Source organism: Polyergus mexicanus, unplaced genomic scaffold (genome assembly GCF_030449975.1).
Source record: "Polyergus mexicanus isolate NDT 795.1 unplaced genomic scaffold, iyPolMexi1.0 SCAF_19, whole genome shotgun sequence".
NCBI lineage: Eukaryota > Metazoa > Arthropoda > Insecta > Hymenoptera > Formicidae > Polyergus > Polyergus mexicanus.
In genome coordinates, this window is record NW_027223339.1 from 5,775,799 (window position 1) to 5,792,131 (window position 16,333).

Below are 16,333 nucleotides of genomic sequence, written 5' to 3' on the forward strand. Positions count from 1 at the left end.
CTCTCTCTCTCTCTATTTCTCCCTTTTCAACTTTCCTCTCACCTTCTCCTTTCACTTTTCCTCGTTCGCACCCTCGATGTATATTGTAGGCGGCCGCTTTTTGTCGCCGTCCACTTAACGCGCTAAAGCGTCAAATTAAAAACTCGAGACAACCTCGGAAACGGCGATTAATCGCTCTCGCGGCAGTGATTGCCCGTTATCGTGTCTCGCTCGTCTCGTCGTTACTTTATACATATAACGCGATTTCCTCACCAAAAAAAAAAAAAACCGACCTGTCGTAATCTTCTAGAGACCTCTTATTCGCGAACTCCCGCGATATCACCAAGCACCTGGTCCGGGAACGTTACTCTCAAGATATCTCGGAGCAGAGTGACGTATGATGCGCGATATCACTGTGACCTGAGCGGCGCGACGATCTCGTCGACGGCACCTGAGCACTACGACTGACGACTCGACGAGCGCAGTTGCCGGCCATCGTATCTCCGGATAAGCCTTATCGGTATCCAAAGACCCCACCCTTCGTTCGCGGGCCGCATCCCTCACGCGCCTTTCTTTTATGACGCTCCGCGTATTTTTTTGCTACGTCAACGACGACAGTCCGTGCTTGTGCGCCAACTTCGCGTTCGCGCAATTTTCTCGTTCACGCCGTTCGCTTATCTCTTTTTTTCTCTTTTTTTTTTTTCTGATTGCGATCGCGAATGCACGCACGTCGGCCACTGTCAGATGTCAAATACGCCGTACGAGTCACCAATTTGTCTCGGATCGTCGCCGAGGTAGTCTGTCTGGAATGACACGTGATCGTTCATGCGCGATCCGTACGCGTCATGACGACACTTGCGGCGATGTTTTTGGATAAATAAATCGCGTCAAGGAGCGCGGAGTCCCACGATGATGATCATTTTAGTTCCGCGTTATCACTTATAATCCATGAAGGATGAGAGCCGCGTCGATTTTACGACGTCGCCATGTCGATTGTCATCTGCAAAGAATGTTCACCTGTTAAAGGCATTAATCCCGCATTTCAATCAAATGTCATTGAAGTCGCTCGTTCGGAAATCGCAAAACTACGTACAGCTTTAATCGGTATTTTCAACTGCGTTGAATTGACAATTATGTCGCGTGATTTCTTTGCGTGCGAATAAAATTATTGTTTCGTTTCTTAATTAATTGCAGAAAGATGAAATAAATTAAAAATAATGTAGAAAAAAAATATAAAAAAGTAAAATAAGATATATAAAATTGTAAGAGTTCGTCAAACTTTCAGAAAAATAAATGAAATGGATGAACGTGATTAACACTTTTTCATATACGTAAACGTACGTATATATAAACGCGTCTCCCAATACGCGACCGGATGTGTTACCTTAAAAGCGCCTAACAGCGTAGGTTAAAAGCGAAAGAATGTTCGTCAATATTTTCTCACTACCAGAGCGAGGCGATGAAGCAGACACCGACCGGCGTTCTTGGAGATTAGATAAGACGCTCCGCTGTAGTGACTTGCGCAACGACACCGCTGCCCTCGAGACGTTACCGTCAAGTGACTGTCGGCAGCACGATGCATTTGCGGGTACAACGGCACCGAAAAATATTTGACGTTTATTGCATAAATAAGTGGCCGACAACGTATTGGCCGTCAAACCGCTAAAAGCGGCGCGCGGAAATATTTAGTGGATGTACGTAGCCGCTGCCATAAATTACAGCATTATTACCTCGACGCTCGACCGAGTAACGCTCGTTACACGCTTTACAAATTAGACTTCCGTAATCCGAATGGCCTCCTTCGCGTAAAACCTTAAAGTGTCGTTCATAGTTATTGCCCGATACAAGTGTCATATGGTATGACATTTGATTGATAAGCGAAGCAACTAGTGCCATTACGATTAATGTTCGACTCGCGAACCGCATCGCGTAATCTACAACATTAATAATCGAAAGTTTCGAACATTACGTAGATTTTATACGAGTATATAATATTTCTCATTTCTCATATATATTGTATAATAATATTTAAAAAATAATTAAAACTATAAATGAAGAATATATATACACGACGTTGTAATTAATATTTTTAACAGGGTAATTTACTTTTTTGTAAACGCAGAGTAAAATATTAATAGTTGTTTACAAAAATTTTTTCAATTATATTTATTTATACAAAGATATCTCCTTGCAAAATTGTTTAGGCAATATTATAACTTCAAGTAATACTATTGTATTGTAGAAAAGTAATACACGGTCAAATAAAATTAGAAACGCTTTTCGAACATCACGCCCGATATTATTTTCGTCGATATGTCAAGATAAAATGTACGCAAAAGTTTATTATTGCAAAAATACTACAAAGTATTATTATATATTTGAAATTATTATTAATGTATATTTAAAATTATTACAATGGATAATTTTCTTCTCGACTGTTTACTTCACGATCAATAGCTTTCAGAGAAATAATATATAAATTTCGAGATTGCTTGAGGTCAAAATTTCTACACAGCGAATATTTTTGCATATTTTATAACTTTATTGCATCATTTGACGGGTAAATAATAACAGATTGATGAATAATATCAGCAACCGAAGGTTTGCGAAATATTGAAACGCGTTACAACAGGGCATTATTCAATATAGCAATTGAAAATTTGTTCCGATTGATATTAACGCACGCTCGCATATCTGATGTATTTCACTGCAAAATTACGTTACAAAGCGGAATTGATAACGAGATTGTTGCCAAGCCGATAAATGCAGCAGATGCAAGTAAATATTTAACGATACAATATTTTCAGCGAGGAAAGCCTTTTATGAGATAGAAATGTCTGCAGGTATGGCCGTTATATTCTAGCGCCCCAAGCTTCTGAAACAAGTTTCGAAAGCGTTTGTTTGCCAAAAAGTAAAATAAAATTTTACAATTCAAACGAAAAATTTTGAATCATGTTTCGCGAAACAATTCATTCGTTCTTTATGCAATAGTAATATTTGCGACTAATTATTTAGAATAATGTAAAGAATAGGAATAATGAATTATAATAAAATTTGAAAAAAAATGCGTAAATTTGGAAAATGTAAGAGATACAATATCGAACTTGAGAATGTCTCGGAAAGGAGAAATCGATGTAGGAGAACATGTAATTGTAACGCAACATATAATTGTAATTCTAACGATATTACACGATACGAACAGATGTAAGGGAAGCTAAAACTGTTACGAATTATCGATTGAGAATTATTCCACATAAATTGCAGTGTGTGTGTAGAGACGGTTTGAAGCACGTCGAGGAATAAATAAGCGGCAACCAGGTATAAGCAGGTATGTGCGCGCCAAGTGTGTATCTAGTTCTCGTCCGAAATAACAATGCAGACGGTAGGATAGTATTGTTATATTGCATAGCTAAGCAACCATCACTTATTTGCTGGGGCGAAACAGCCCCGTTTGCAAACCGACAAAGAGGTATTGTTCTTTCAAAGGATCTCTCCAGCACGCGCCCGGTTCCTACTATTTACACGGTCTAACTCAACATTATATCCCAAAGTTCGCACGGCTCTCCACGAATGATGTATTCCAGGAAAGTCACGCTTCACGAGAGCAAAGAATCATATATCAAATGTATTCTATCTAATCTATTTATCTGAAGATTTTGTACACGATAAAAATAACGTTCGCCGATTATATCTATGAACGTTGCATTATGAAGGTAATTTTTTACTAGACACGCGCCATTTTTAAGATCGAAAACTTAAAGAAGAAAATTTTTAGAATAGCGCGTTTCTTAATTTTAATATTCATTAACAAGCTATTCTCAATTTATACAATTCTTCTGGAACTAATTTTTTATATTTATTTTTATACGATTTATATGCGAGAGAAAATCTGATTAGAATCTTCATTATCAAATCATGGACGGCACCTTCATTTTTTCGATCCGATAGGATCAAATGTAGAAGCTATGAAATTCAAGTGGCAAGGATTCACGAGTGGGCGCCATTTGCGAAAACTTTTTCGCGGAGTATCCAAAAGTCTAGCGAATCCGGACAAGTTATCGTCTTCCAGCTGGCTTTCGAAAAACAAATCTCTCAAGGGTGACACCGTTTCTTTTATGCATCGCGACAACGAGACTCACTCGAAAAGTTCTCGAGTCAACAAACGAGAAATTTTCTGAGAATCGTTTGTAAAAAGTATGATGAAGTTCGATAAGCGTTTGATCAGCTCTTGTATAATAAATGAATTTAGCGACATTAGCAGAGAATTCTTGAGATGCCTTTTTTATCGGCGTAATATTCGGAAACAGGAAAAAAATCTGTTTACTATATAATATGTAGATATGGCTAAATATAGAATATTAATAAAAATATTATATTATACTTTATCTTTAGTTTATCTTAAAATAAATATGTTAACATTAAATATCAAAAAAGTTAAACAGTTTAAAATGCATTTAATAATATACGAAAGATTTGTCTAGAATCTAAAAAATAAAGACTCTTAAAAAAATAAAAACTGATTATATATTCGTCTGAAACTATCGAAAAATTGTAATGTAAAATCAACCTATTTACAACAACCAATATAGTCGGCGAAAAGTTCGATTAAAACAGCGATAAAATTACAATTTTATGGCCATATATTTATTCGGAATACTGCGTACGTTATAATATTTTGTTTTCTCTGTCCTGTAATAGTGCGTTCATTTTTCTTCGCCGAGTAAAATTCATCGCGCCTTATTTAGTAAGTCCGTTTCTGACCAGATTACAAATATTCCTGCGATCGAATCTTTTGACGTGCACAAATATCGCATATTTACGTCTGTAAAAGTTACAACCGTGAATGCGCGCGTGAGAATTCCAATGCGCGCCCGGAAAAGATACTTCGCCCGATAAAAATACGGTCGGAGAAAAGTACGGATGCAGAGTGCGAAGATGAAAAGTTACAAGAATGTTATTACCGCCATGAATTGCCAAAGGCAGGTTGCTCGCGTTTTCCAGCCCGTCGGAAATGTTCCCCTGCGGTTCGCAGCTCGCGGCGTGCTTCTCGCTCTTCAAACCTGTTCCATTTTCTACATCGAAATGCGACACGAAATCTCATCGAGAAGCACGAACGTAATATTATATAAGACTGAATATAGAGTATATAGATAGAGTATAATGCATAAAAGTAGAGAAGCCGTCTAAACTTTAAAAAAGATCGATAAAGCGATGTAATGGGGAGAAAAAATGTAATCGAAAATAATATAATCGTATAATAATTCAAGTGTCAGTGAAGAAAACTTAAGAAAACGCTTTAATGTATATATATATATTATCATTCTCAGTTAGAAACATTATATTGTTTTATTCGTTCAATAATATTATGCGACATTATTATGAAGAGAAAAAGAGTGACGAGACATATTATAAGTTAAAATATTTCTTAAAATGTTAAAATAAGAAAACATTAAATTATTTATAATTTTAAATGATCACATATAAAGAGAGAAATTCTCTTATATGTATCCCTCATTTTCTCTTATTAATCATATTGACATTAAAAAATTATACAGTATATTATTATAATCAGTTATTGTATGATGATGGAGCCATATTATTCTATTAATATACAATTTTACGTCTTCCTATAAATTGCAATTAGTAATTAAACATATATCTACATTAATCACACAATTTATACTTGCTAGTTCATGCCCAATAATTACAGAGAATAATAATTTACAAACAAATTTAATTATTATAATAATTGTTGCATAAGATTATACATACAAGTCGTAAATTATCTTAATGCCGTCTCTCCCTCTCCCTATTCTTTCTCAGTTTGATACTATTTTAAAGATGCGAATAACGCTAAAATTCCATAGAACGGAACTTTACCGACATGTCAATTATAAATGCAGCCACATAATAGGAATATTACAGATTGAGTATTATATTGTAGTTTGTCGGATATGTCGCGGATGTTGTGAAGCAGGTGTACTGCGCTATTCGCCAACTGGGCGACAATGTGTGCTCGTTATTAGCAAAATTGCGTGAGCTAATTGACTAATTAGAGATTAACGATGGATACTCGTTCCGGATGTATTGATGGATTACTGTTTTGGATCTGCTATGAGCGGCCATTATGATGCAGTTTATCGATGTATCTCTCGATCGATATTAGTTACTTTTTGAACATGTATTACACAATAATGCGGTTAATTAATAGCAGCAATATGACACAATGTTATTATGTAAACAATTATATTCTCATTACCACTGTCAAATATACAGATGTGGTAATTTATGTACGCACGCGTCATATTCTGTGTACGATTTGAAATATATAAATAGATATTTCGAAACTCAGACATTGAAGATTGTTTTGTAATAAAATAATAGTTGTATTTTGAAATATATATGTATTTATTATGAATTTTCTATACTTGTGTAAATCTCTTGTGAAAAAGAAAACAAATATACGAAATTATATTATTCGTATGTAACAGATAACCTTGATAGGAATCGACTTTTCGCTGATAAACGGGAGATATATTTGTACCGAGAGAGCTACCGAATGACAGGGCAATGCCCATTACCGATGACACAACTAATTAATTAGTGATTAGCGATGAAAGCTCGGTCGCCCTCCGCTATATTGATGGATTGCCGTGTTTCCGGTTCGCTTCGGCCATACATTATACCAACAAGTACTCCTAATAGTCATACTAGTCGATCGACATCAGCTAAAAGCATTTCGCGCGTTCCGAGATCTACCCCCCGTATATTATTTCGAACTTCAAGAAAGAGGAATGATTATATGAAAATTGATTACTTTTACTTTCAATTAATTAATTAATGTACCCAATAGATGGTCTTGCGTCCTAATAAATTCGTTCATATTTCATATCCACATGCGTATTAATATCTTTTTATATGCTTTATTTATTCAATAATTTATATGATAATATTATTTAATAATAACCTGATTGATTAATCTTCCATTTAAATTTGCCAAAATATTTACATGAAAAAAAAGAGATGTAATTGTTTCCTTTCGTGCAGAAGAAATTAATTTGTTTCGAGAATATAATTTATTTTCGCAAAAATCAATAATTTATATCACACACACACACACACACACACACACACACACACACACACACACACACACACATAAATATAAAATATCATTTAATTCATTTCATTTCCAAGATTTGCCTAACACAATAAGTATATAATAGAATGAAAATTCTTAATAATTAAAACTAATATCGTTGATATAAAATATTTGAAGTAATGTCATAAGAGAGAATGTTTATCATATTATTTAATAAATTTGCGGAGAGAATATATAATGTTGGATACTTTAAATTAAATTCCATAAAGCAAAATATATCGTCGATAATACGCGAAAGTTTTGCGGCATTTTCATCACAAAATACGGTTATTATGGAAATTCCGCACTCATGAGGCAGCTGGTTTGCACGGTCCATCGACTTAAGCTTTCATACGAGATCGAACTAAGAAACAACAGCTTTACGATGGAGCTTTCACAACGAACGGCAAAAGCGACGAAAGACGAGGCAGCTTGAAATCAGGGAAAAAGAAGCTACGACGAACGAGCATTCCTTCTGGGGGATTGATCCCAAACGAGGATAAGCGTTATCGACGTGGACACAACCTTACGCACGGCCTCCTATCGAGCATTTCCAATCACGAGATTGCTCAATCGCAGCCTGATTTTCCCGTTCTCGGCTACGTCGTTTTTTTTTTCTTCGGGAAGCTTTGCTTTCCTATTATTTGCTAAAGCAAAAAGACCGAAGCTAGATTAAAAAGTGCGACTACGACCCTCGAGAATGATTATCACCGGTACCTACTATACGGACAAGGGAACGGAACAAGGGATGAATAGCGCAAATGCGTCTGCTACCTCAATCTAATTGAGTACAATCGGAATAAAGTCAACATAAACATAATGGTCTCTGATTAAAAATTATTGAACAATAATGACTATTCATTAATTCACCCAAAGAATGTTTCTTTTTTAAAATGTAAAGATACGAATTAGTTAAATGCTAATTTCTGATCTTTCGTCAAATATTAATTACAAGAAACTTGTTCTCGATATAAATAATATAAATTTTCTTAATATTTATAATAATTTCTTTCATATTATGCCTTTAAGAATATAAATTTTTAAATTACTTATTAGATAACATATCGTACGATGTTAATGTAAATTGGCTAGGAAAAAAACAAACTATAATAAACTATAACTTTAAAACATAATTGGTAATATCCAGTTTTAATTTGCAAGTCGGAAATACCATTCATTTAATTATATTACCGTAACTCTTCGCCGCTTATAATAAAAGAAGAATTCTTCAGTTAATTAGCAGCTCGTCGTACTTCCATATCCCTCATCGAAATTTTAATCTCCGGTGGGACAAAAATGAATGCGGTTACTCTTCGTTCAACTGGAGATTCTCCGCGGAGCCAGAAGAAATGGCATTAATGCGCCGGAACAATTGTAAAAAGTAGATTAAAGCGGACAGTCACGAGCGCAAATAATTCCAGCTGCGTCCGTCGTCGGATATCATAATAGACCTGTTATTTAAATGGACGTCATCAGCGGGCACGTGACGTATCATTAAACTGGGACATTAAACTGCAAGCGTTAATCTTCTCCCTCGCGCGTACGTTTAAAACTTTCGTCCCGCGGGGGCTCTTGGCGTCTCTCTTCCCCTGATAAACCGCCTTTCTTCCTCCTTTTTATCCTCCCTCGATCCTTTTGGATCTCATCCTCTGCTTCGTCACATCCCACGGCCGAGCCAAGTGCTCGGTGACACGACAAAAGTCACTTAGCTCGGTGATGAGATAGGCTTTGACGATTTCTACTGTCATCGCGGTATCTGTTGTCGCGTGGCGGGAGTAAATGAAAGTAAAAACCCTACAGCTGAGAAAAACCCTTATGGCGGCGGAGTATCCGCGAATGAGCTTTATCGATTATTTTCTGGCGCAGTCCGTGTGTGAAACCGACTGAAAGCAACGAAGAAGGAATATCGCGAGCACGAGCATTTTATAGAATCAGTTTTTTATCATGTATTATCTCTCTCTTTATAAAAAAATATTATTTATTTTTATAAAAGCGCTCGGCATACTAAATATTTTATAATTTGCCGCGGTATAATATTGCCTTTGAGCCGTTTTTATTTTCTTATAATACTCATGCACATACGGCTAGAATATACGAGAAAGTCAGGGCAATATTAAAAAATTGCGAAAATGTATATGTCTTTTCGTAATAACGTTGCGATAATGTTGCATCTCGCATTCTGCTAGATATAAGTTTAACTTTACAAACACAATATTGGAAATGTCATATGCAGATATTTATGTTGCAAGTCGTATATATTTTTTTCAAGTAAAGATCAATTTTCTAAAATTCTCTAAAATAAGTAAATCATAATAATTCATATTTATATGTCATTGAAATCCATAATGTTTTAAAACTAGAATTACAAATTTGTAACTACACTATAAATAATTAATGCGTAAATCAATAATATAGATAAGACTAATGGTAAAACTAAAACACGATACAAATTTTACAAAAAATAGACATTTTAGATAATTAAGGTTATTTATTTTATTTTACGCATTATTAATTATATTGTATTTTATATATCCAGAGACGAAAATTTATGAAAAAGACAAGAAAATTATTACAAGAAACAAGCGTAGCACGTAACGAGAGTACGAATTGTGTTCGCGTGAAGAGTTTCAAATAGCAGATCTCCGCGATACAACAACGAGCAGTGGAAACTTCCTATGTCTCCTCTTTTCTAATTTGCCCTTAAGTTTATGTCATATTGTTACCGCGATTTTCTTGTAACGACTTTTATTCGAAACTTGTCTTTGTTGCACGTATTTTAACTTGAACACTTTTTAACTACCGAGTTTGGGCGAGAGCTCTCGCAAATAGCTTTAAACTATAGCGGATTTTTGTGGCGTAATAATGAAAGGAATTTTCGTGTCGCTGTATTTCACTTTGTACGCGTATTCAGAGTTTTAAATGCGAATGGGAATACTACTAGCGACGTTTTGTATTAATTTACATTCCTATTTCTCTCTGGATATTATGTTTTTTATACGTTCTATTCTACATTTTCTTGAAAAAATTATATTGCACATTATATTGCTCTAAAAATTTACGTATCAAAGAGAACTTGGTATCATAATTCTACATATAATAAAGTTATAATAAAGACCATCGTATCACTTGCATAGATTTCTCCTTAATCATATGTATGTCTGAATGTTACAACTGTTCAAATAAATTTGTGTCTGCAATTTTGATCTCGTACCAGTGAAATATCTATATTTAATTCTCCTTAAAAGCCAGTATACAAGCTTCTCTCATAAATCTGAAATTTATTTTTCGTAGATAAAAACCCTAAAAAATTAGAAAGTTGCGACAAATGACATTTTATTATACTTTTTATTTTTCTTAAATTGACCTCTCCCTCTCTCTCTCTCTCTCTCTCTCTCTCTCATTTAAATATATTTAATACAAGAATTAAACAATAACAACTTCTGCATTTCTCATATCAGCGCCTTTATAAATTGTATACCGAAGTAAGCTTAAATCAATCATTCAAAAATATCAATAAATTGTTGAACTACATCCAGCTTAAAAGAAATTAAGTGTGTTAAATGGCATATAACAAAAAATGTATATTATAAATGTACACATATTGTGTATATTTTAAATCGCAGTTTGCGCTTTAATCTCGTGTTACGAGCAACTAAAGTTCCACGAATAAACGGAACGAGAATCAATCCAATGACAAAGTACGCAAATAAAGAAGCACTCGAGAAATAAGGTAAATTGAGAAAGTAAATTGAGCAACCGGTGATTTTCATCAAGCAGGCTAGCTTGATTTGATGCGTGCAACAGGTTCTATCATTTACTTTGAAAAGTAAGGACTAAATCAAATTTTAGTCAACGGTACACCGAGTGCGTCTTGCTATCTTATTTCATCTATATATATATTTATTTATACGCAACTCATAATCGGATTATGGTTTATGATATTGAAATTCAAAAATGGTACTTTGTATTCTTATCCAAAGTATAACGCTTCGTTATACTATTACGAGGAATTTACATCATGTTATTAATTTTGCGGTTAAAATGACGAACAAAATTTAAAGTAAATTAAATAATGCATTAAATAGATAGTAATTTAATACAAGCTTGAAAAAATTAAATTAACTTGGATATATGTTAAAGGCGCAAATAATACGTTATACAACACATTATACAAATATTGCTAGTACAATAACAAGTATAACTACATAATTAGATAATTATATAGATATAATGTGATAATAGATGTAATGTATATATTTTTCTCGTAAAGCTTATTGTTTGATCATCAGAAAGTTTTTATTTTTCAGCCATTAATGGCAAAACAATAGGAAGAGTCTCTCTCTCTCTCTCTCTCTTTCTCCTTCTCTCTCTCTCTCTCTCTCTCTCTCTCAATACTTTTGTTGAAGACAAATCAGATAAAGAATATGTAATGAAAAAACCATTTATTATATTTTGAGATATATATATATATATATCATTTACTATGTAATCAATTAATAATGAAAAGTAACCAATGTGATAGACTGATGGATCTACATGTAATCATATAAACGAAATTATAATCATCATTATTATTACAGCGCGCATCAATCGTACTGGAAACAAAACCGTTACGTGAAATATGACATTGCAAGCTCGCCATCAATTCTGTTTTTATCGATAGAAATCTTTGCGAAACATAGAACAGTCAATTGATATGCCAGCGTAACTGTCAACAAACGACATATAACGGAGAGAGCTCGATCGTGTACTCTCACATGAGATATATTTTATCAATGAATGATAAACTTTATCGACTCCCATGCCCGAACTGTTTACAGTGAAAACAGTCCGGCACATGTAAGCCCTACGGTAATTGCACATATGTCGATTCCAGTGTTGACACAAATAACGTTTGCCGCCTCCATGAACAATTTCATCGTTGGTATGTGAAAATTGTCAAAATATGCGCTTGTAGGATTACGATGTGACTCGTCAAAATATCCATAACGCTTTCTATCAGAAAAATAACAATCGAAACTATTGTGGTTGACTGTTTAATTATTATTAAAACGCGTAAGTGCATAAAGTTTCACGATCTTATTCGGTGCTTAAGCACCGAATAGCAGAGTAGAAAATATTTTTCTTATTGTTAGGCGCGATGCGAGCTAAAACAATTGCACATTTTATAAATTTTTAATCTATTAATATTCAACATAATAAATATTAAACAGATAAAATAGATTCTCGTCTAGCATCGTGTTTTGTATAAATTTATATTTAAATAATAAATTTTCCTTACTAAATATACATACACACGCAGTATAATTAAAACACGCTTCTCTATGCTCATGTATAGCCCTAATATTTACTTCTCGTATATATTGCTTCAACATCATTCGATACGCATGCCGAAAGGCATCGCGACACGTTTCGGCCTTAGGACGACGGTTCTTCTTCACTAGCGCGAATTTGAAGAGTTTCAAACAAATCCAATAACACACGTTGTACAAGATGCCGCCGCGGCGGAGACCGGAAAGGGAAGTACAACGTCTATGCATTGTGTATGCATCCGAGGTCTCCGCGCACGCATACTCGAGATTCTCGTGTGAATGTGCCTCGTACGTATGCGCACCTGCGACTGCATATGCGATCCATATGCGCGGCACAGACACGTGTTTGCCGCGTGACACGCGTATACAGGGTGTCGCGCGACGGATTCCTCGTTGAATTCACGGCTGATTCTCCGGTGGCGAAAATTGAATGGGAAAATTCGATTCACCGCACGGAAATGGCGCGATAATTTCCGCGATTTTTCTTCTAAAAACAAATTTCTCTTTCACGCATTCACGAGTCACTGCGCGAATCGCGATCGATTCTGCGAATATCTAATTTGAAATTTTTTTTTTTTTTTCTAATCAAACCAACATAAAATTTTTAACACTTTTAAAAGTTTTCTTATGAATGCATAAACTTTGAAATGGAGAGGACGAAAGAAAGATACTATTATTTTTAGTTTTGATTCTAGCGTCTGTGATTCAATAAAAGCGGGTAGCAAAACACGTTACCCGCATTCTGCGACGCTAGAAACACGAGTACTTATCGCGTGCTCGCATGCTCTACATCCGGTACGATGTACTCTCTTGGTTCCGCTCGCGGAAAATAGCCATGCTCGCGCACGAGCGAATTCTAGATGCGAAGCTCGCTGCTTTCATCGGTGAATGTATCGCGCATCACAAATCCGTATCCCGCGAAACGAAGAAAGAGGGAACGTATGCGCACCTACGTATATACGTGCTTGCGATAAAAATGGGTCGGAGAAGATGGAGTGCAGGTTATCGAAGCTCTATTTTCCGGGATCGGTTTGAAAAGCGCCAAAGACCAATGATGCGATTCGAAAGTGGCATTGAGCTCTGACGGAGCGGTAGAAATATTACCTGAGATGAGTTTTACTCATCCTAGAAGCATTACAATGCTATCGCACTGTTTGTGTGCTAATATGGTAGATTGCTCGATTCACATATAATGTTATATAAAGCGATAAAACAACTCATGAATCTACCTACATCTGTCATGTTCTTAACAAAAATTTGTATATACAATGTCTAAATATAATATCTATATACAAATCTGTATAAAAATCTGTATAAAAATCTGTATATATATAATATCATGTTTTTTGATTAAAATAATAATACATCCAATTAAAAAGAGAAAGAGAGAGAATACAAAAAAATATCATAATAGTTAACATTGCTAGAAAATTAAAAAAAAAGAAGAAAGAATTATATTAAATTAATTTAAAAAATTATATTAAATTGATTAAGTAATTTTAAAAAAAGAATTATAATAAAAGGCTCTTTTTATATGTTTTACAAACTATAAATGTGTATATACCAGAATTTCTTACTGTAGATGAAGAAAGAAAGAAGATTTTATTAATTTGAATCGACATTGATCTACGTCATTATGTATGCGTGTGATCGGCTTTGAGAAGTTTGACAAGGCGGTCTCAGATTTACGAGGTAATGTCTGCGACTAGAGAGAGACACGTTCGCCAGCTTGCAGTGACCGAAAATCGGTCCTATCTGCGTACACGCGTGGTAGCGCCCGTACAATGGGGAGATTACGAGAACACCATCCTGTACGCTACGTCGAGCACGAAGATGGCAGGGCCCGCGCACGTGCATGAGCGGGATATGTTGAAAAAAAAAAGAAGAAGAAGAAAAAAGACCATACACGTGGATTTCCATTTTTATGGCTGCGAAGCCGCCCGCTTTTGTCCCGTGAGAACGCGCCGCCGCCGAATCGAGTGGTATCGGACTACCGGGCATCGACCACTTTCATCGGCCGCCCACGCCACCCTTATCCCGAAGGAAGCGATAGCAAACGATATCGGAGGAATATAGAGTCCGGCCAGAACCCCCATCTCGAGATAGACGAAAAGTATGATATAAAAGTATGATAAATATAAGATGGAAATGCTGTTTTGTTAGCCTTTTCAACGTTAATCCTTTATGCTCCAACGACATAATAAAATTCTGTAGATCACAAATGCAGGAAATATGGTCAGAACGTTGACCATATGTGTTGCTGCCGTAAATGTTAGAAATAAATTCCTCGACGAATCTAAATTATTTAAATACCTTTCTTAAATAGAAATTATATTAAAGATTCAGGTAGAAGATATTCAATATTGTGATAGTCAAATTGTGATAGTATATTCTTGCTAGTATATTCAATATTGCAAATCCCTAAAAAGTTAAGAGTTGCGAGAAATCATGAGATTAAATAATCTTAAAAGAAATAAAAATAAAGAAAAATTGCAATATATTTATAATCTGAATATTAAATCTAAATATTCAACGTGTCAAAAATCTTAATTAATAAAACATTAAGAATTAAAAGTAAATTAGTTACAAAATTAAATTTTCAATAAATGGAAATCTATTTCGACTATGTCGTTAAGAACTGACCTACTGACGATGTAACACATTTTATCGGTATATAATTTCGTCAATGAAATGAAAATTTTATTTTTTGTAAATTTCATGTCACTGAATTGTATTGTACAATATTATACAATATCCTAATTACGAAACTGTTCACATTGTACACATGTGAAAGCGAAATAAGCTAAATAATTTTCAGATATTTATAGACGTAAATCTAGGCAAATTAAATATTTTTTGTTACTGTTTGGAATTAATTACTTATTACTTAATTAATTATTTGGTGTGAATTTCCGAGAAAATTTTTCGTTTGAACGATGTTAGAAGAAATTGTTAAAAAAAAATTAACTCCGAACGATTCTCGAATCTAGCAATTCTGTCGCCGTGGTTTTACAAAGTTGGTCGAATCTGCGATACGGAGATTGCTCAAACGAATCTACGAGCAGATACGAAAACTTGGAGTCATCCCACTGCGCTTGTCACGTGCAGGTGAGGCATATCTGGAAACCGCTTCTTCTAGCTGCATACCGCGCATAAAGGTAAGAACGATGCCGAAACGGGGCAGACGCAACCTTCTTTGGTGAGAGCGCTCTTGAGACATGTGCCGAGGAAAAGTTTTAACGAGACAGCCAGAGATTTCTCAAGCGAGGAGAGAGGAGAGAGTCGCGGCGAATCGCTTTTTCGTCGGCGCACCACCCTTCAAGAAATGCAACCCTTCGGGATTCAACTCTGTCGCTCGGAACGACGTTTCGTGTTACGCAACGATCCTTCAACGCGCTTCGCTCGTTGCGCGACCCGTGTATAGCTATCGTAAAAAGCTTCGCTGGTTTATCAGCGAAGAATCATCGTAAGCTGGGAAAAAAGACTTTCTCGGATCTCAACGTCGCAACAATATCGTCAATTTAAAAGAATTATACTTTCTTAGGAACGACGTACCTTCCGTATTTCCAGATACTGATATGAAAATTATGAAATATTATCGATATATTTCATAACTTTCGCATCTCTCGAATGTCACTTCCTTAGCTTTTCATGTAAGAAAAGACATTGTATGCAAACAATTTTTTTTCTTAATCTATTGCCATTTAATTTTAATAATTCTTCAATAAGTTGTAAATTAAGATTATTAATGCAAAGATATTAAAATAATAAATAATAAATATTAAAATATTAATATAATATTAAATAATAATTTTCTAATGTTTTTGTATTGATAAATACAAAAATACATTGCACGATCTATGCAGGAAAATAACGCTATAAATACATTCTCCAAAAGGAG

General features: G+C 34.8%; 1 protein-coding gene across 15 annotated transcripts in view; it reads right to left on the minus strand.

Moving 5' to 3' along the window:
- The window catches only part of LOC138941526 (CUGBP Elav-like family member 1), a 495,676-nt gene that overhangs the window by 304,037 nt on the left and 175,306 nt on the right, over positions 1 to 16,333 (minus strand). For 3 of the 15 annotated variants that reach the window (XM_070311290.1, XM_070311305.1, XM_070311289.1), the window contains one exon: positions 43 to 979. The exons of 11 other annotated variants lie outside the window; for them this stretch is intronic. The gene's annotated coding sequence lies outside the window, so the exon portion shown is untranslated. The remainder of the gene's footprint in view (positions 1 to 42; positions 980 to 16,333) is intronic. One more of the 15 variants, XM_070311291.1, reaches the window with a different exon arrangement.